This window comes from Pteropus vampyrus, unplaced genomic scaffold (genome assembly GCF_000151845.1).
Source record: "Pteropus vampyrus isolate Shadow unplaced genomic scaffold, Pvam_2.0 Scaffold720, whole genome shotgun sequence".
NCBI lineage: Eukaryota > Metazoa > Chordata > Mammalia > Chiroptera > Pteropodidae > Pteropus > Pteropus vampyrus.
Window position 1 is genome coordinate 67556 of NW_011889501.1, and position 4802 is coordinate 72357.

The window sequence follows — 4802 nt, forward strand, 5'->3', positions numbered from 1 at the left end:
CAGCCCCGAGCTCTGGGGGCTGCTCATCTGGGCTGCCACGTGGCCCCGGCCCAGCCTCTGCTCGTCGTCGGAGTAGCTGCCTCCTGCAGTCACTTCCCCCAAGCCGTGCGGGCCTTCTCGCCCGGCCTTTGTAAACTCCGCGCGAATAACTTCATACCCAGACAGCCACCCTTCCACATTCTTCCGTGTTAAATTCTCTCCGCTGAAAAGAATTCCCGTGGTTCCCAGCTCCCCGACCGAACCTCTGGCAGCGAGCTAAGTGTTGTAACGGGGTCACGAGCCTCGGCTCGGAGGAGGCCTGTGGAGGGGGCCATTCATCCTGCTGGGCTCCGCAGGCGGGGGGGTCCAGGGCGTGGGGGAGGGGGTCGCCCTGCAGGCCAGCCCTGTCCTCCTGTCACAAGGCCGCCCTGGAAATGGCCCTCACTGTGGAGGCTGTGCTGTGTCCTATAGATGCTGGAGCAATGTAGGACACAACAGCCCAAACCCAGTGTCCAGGCATAGAGGCCTTTGGTCACTGCTGGTGTCCCCAGACACCTGCCTCCCTCCCCTACCCCCGGTGCCCTCGTAAATAGTGGAGCCCTGGGGACCAGCTGGTGCTGGCTGGTGGAGGTGGGACAAGGTACACACTTTGGCCGATGGAGTCCTCTCAAAAGGCTGAGGATTATTCTTCACCTTCTTTAAGAAAACGCCGTTTCCTAGAGGGGTTGTCTGCAGGCATGACCACCGAGTGACTGCACCCTCTTACTTGTCACCAGGAGAGAGTCTCGGTCTTGCTCCTGCCTCTCGCCTGCATCTAGGGCCTTCGGCGAACTGGCACTGCCAGTGCCCGTGTCTCTGGTTTCCCTGGTGGCAGCCGTGCCTCGCCTTCAGGTCATCAGATATGGCCCTGCCTCACGCCCAGGGCTAGTGGACGCCAGCCGCCTCCAGGGGTTCGCTGGTGCCTTTCGGAAAACAGGGACCACTCGCTTCGCTGGCTGGGGAGAGGCGGAGACGGTGTCTTTCTGCCTTCCTGCAGTCCCTCGAAGCCCGAGCTTGTGTAGCGTGTTCTTTTCGGGTGGAAAAAAAGAAAAATCTTCATCGATCATTGAGTCCGGGTGGCAGAACAGGCAAAACCGGTCAACAGAACATTTCACATCTCTGTCCGTGCCGTGTGGCCACATCCCCTGTCCTGTTCTGTGGTTTTTCCTGTTGTGATAAACAACACACCATTTACTCTTTGCTCTACCTTCCGAAAGCGGTTCGGGGCTCGTCACGGGGCTCCCTGGTGCCCGGGGCCCCGCTGTGCCCACACCGTCCGCATCTGCTTCCTTTCTGCCCATCACGGCCCAGTGTCCTGTGGCTGCCCGGATGACATTACCGCAAATCAAGCACCTGAAACAACAGAGATGGACCGTCTCGCCGTCCCGGAGGCCAGAGATCTGAAATCAAGGGGCGGGCAGGGCTGCTCCCTTCTGCCGGCCCCCGGGGACGGTCCTTCCTACTCCCCAGCCTCTGGTGACAGCCGTCAGTCCTTGGCTCGTGGATGCGTCCTGCCCGCCCCTGCCTCCATCTTCCCGTCACCTTCTCTGTGTCACGTCCTCTCTGCTCTTATAGGCACACTGGTCATTGACGGTGGGAGACGTGTCCTAACATATTTGTCCAGACCCCCAGAATGGGCAACACCCAGAGTGAACCCCGCTGTAGACTATGACCCTGGGCGACGGTGCCGTGTCGTGGAGGTTCGTGGACTGTAGCAAATGTCCCTCCCGGGTGAGAGCGTGGGCAGTGGGGGATGCTCTGTGTGTGCTGGGGGGACAGAGGGCGCTTGGGTAAACGAGGATTTTCTGTGCTTTCTGCTCGTTTTTGCTGTGAACCTAAAACTGCTTTAAAAATATGACTTACGGACAAAACATTTAACAATACAGGATGCACAGTCAAATTCGCATTTCGGATAAGCAACGAATACTTTTTTTAGTGTGCGGACATCGCGTGCCGTGTTCGGGACATACTTATACTAACCGTTTGGGGAGAGAGGTGACAAGAGGCAGCGACTCGGGAGCGGAGGCTGCGGGGTGGGACTGATGGCCTCCTCTCTCCAGGGCGGGGTGCTGCACCCGCCTCGCCGCCCGCTTCCCCTCCCAGACCGGCGTCACCGGTCCCCGCCATCGGAGCGTGTGGCCGGAGTCCCACGTCCTGGCTTCACCCAGTCTCGGGGACTGGTGGGACCGTTGTGCTTCACACCCTAGGGACCCGATCATGCGCCCAGTGCACGTGGACCGTGTCACCTGGCCGGCTGCAGGTATCGCCTGCATAGCTGTAAGGAATGGCCCCCTGAGGTGGGTTCTGTAGGGCCCCCAGCCTTTCATCAGCCCTTCTGACGCCTGCCGGGGTCCTCAGGGGAGTCCTTCCCTGGCACTGGGAGTGTGGCCCTGAGCATCATGCCAGCCACATTTTTAGACTCCCGTGATCCAGCTGCTTTCAGACTCAGCCTTTAAAAATCCCGCGTTGCATCTCCCAGTGTCACAAGCCAGCTCTGAGCACCAGATGCGCCTGGCTACTGTGACAGCGGCCGGCCAGCCTGCTGAGTGACTGCACCCTCTTACTTGTCACCAGTTGAAGGAGCGACGGGACTTACCGCCGAGCGAGTGTTTAAAGAGCACGGCCAGTGTCAGGCTCGCAGCTGGAGCACAGCAATGCGCATGGACGCGGGGCTGCGGACGCTGTCACCTCGCCCGCACGCCCAGCCCGCGGACCTCCTCAGCTGCCGTCCAACGGCCTGTGCCAAGCTCGCCGCGCTGTGCGAGGACCTGGGACGGCCGAGGCGGGGCTGGACGTGACCTTCGCCCGGCACGTGGAACGCTCCTGCTGCCGCGCGTCTGCTTTTAATTAAAAACGACCGGTTTTCTCCCGTGTCGGTGACAGATGGCGGATGGTGCTATAAGGCAAACCCATAAAAAAGAAAAGGCAAGCAAACAGGCAGTTCACAGAAGGGGAGCCGTGCGTGCCGCACGAGGCGGCAGAGAGCTCAGATCCACCGGCAGCCAGGGAAGCCGCCTGTTCAAACGTGGGAACTCCCTCTGCCGCCGGCAGAGCTGTGAAAGTCAGGGTTTGGCCGAGGCCCGACTGCTGACAAGGTGATGGTGAGGTGGCAGCCCCCCACGGCTGCCACGGGAGCAGACCCAGAATGCGCCAGCCTGGAAGGGCTCGGCAGGACCTGGCCCCCAGCAATCAGGCTCCCTCCATCCTCCCCGCCGGGACGTGCCCAGTGTCCACCGGGCATGGGGTCGTCCGGCGTCCAGCAGTCGGCTCTGGGTTAGCGAATCACCAGCTGGACCTGCTCAGGCCCCCCACGCCACGGGCTGGGTGTGCACGCTGCAACGTGGGGGCAGTTCAGAACCCAGGGAGGGCCCCCTCATGCCCATCAGGACGGCCACCATCGAAGAGACAGGAGATGACAAGTGTTGGCTGGGACGTGGAGAAACTGGAAGCTCGTGCGCGGTCGGCGGACGCGAGATGGTGCAGCCGCTGTAGGAAGCAGCGTGGAGCGGGGGCCCCTCCGAACATTAGGCTGTTCCACCGCTGGCTCTAGGCCCCAAACATTTAAAAGCAGGGTCTCAAAGAGATGTTTTCACAGTCACGTTCAGAGCAGCATGATGCACAGTAGCCAAAAGGTGGATGGATAAGCACAACGTGGTCCACGGAAAATGGAATCGTATTCGGCTTAAAAAAGAAGGAAATTCTGACGCAGGCTACAACAGGGACGCACCTCGCGTGAAATGAGCCAGACACAGAGGGGCAAACGCGGTGTGGTGACGCTCACGTGAGGTCCCCAGAGCAGTCAGATTCTCAGAGAAGGAAGGGGGGGGCGGTGCTGGGGCTGGGGGAGGGGAGCGCGTGTTTAACGGGGACGGAGCGCCCGTCGGGAAGATGAAAAGTCCCGGAGACGGTGGTGGCGGTGATGACCGCACAAGCACGCGAATGCACTTGGTGCCCCTGAGCCGTGCGCTTCAGAACGATTACGGCGGTAAACTGTAGGTTATGTACACAGCCCCACGAATTTCTTTTTGAAAAACTACTATCAGCAACGAAAACGGCACTGAGTGAAAAAAGCGTGAAACAGCACCGGACCCAGGGCACAGCGGGTCTCACGTCAACGTGTGTCGGATGTCCTGGGCGGGAAGCGGAAGTGGACAGCAGGGGCCGGACCCGGTGTCGGAGGGACCATTGGCACAGCCCCCGGCACCCCGCGGCCCCCCGGTAACGGAGGGATGAAGGCTCATGGTGGCGGTGGGGTGGTTGGGGGGACGGAGCGGTCCGGGGGCTGGGGTGGCCCCAGTCCCGCCGGGCGCCCCCTCCCCAGGCAGCCGCCGCGTCGGAGTCCGTCAGGTCACCACTCACCACTTGGTCGCTGTGTCCATGCCTCTTACATCTGCACTGGGGGTCCTGGAAGCAGGGCCTGTGTCTTATCCTTCCTGGGGTGCCCTGGGGTTCCGACTCAGGGCTCGGAGGGCATGAACGTGTGGCTGGCCTCTATGGCGTCAGCCACCCAGAATCCACTCCCCTCCATCGCTAGGGGATCAGCCTGCCCTGGCCCTCCCTACGTACGGTCCTCGTGGGGCCGACCTCTCTCCCTGCTCACAGAAGCGGGCAGGGGGTGCCTAGCTTGGTCTGTGGGCGTCGAGCTCCCTGCAGAGACTGGTCGGAGGTGGGCAGACACCCATGCTGATAGAGTCCCCAGGTGGCAGGGCTGTGGTGCGGGGCTGGCGAGTGGCAGTGGGGGCGGGGCTGCCTTGTGGCACTGGCTGCTTCTCATGGTGTAAACA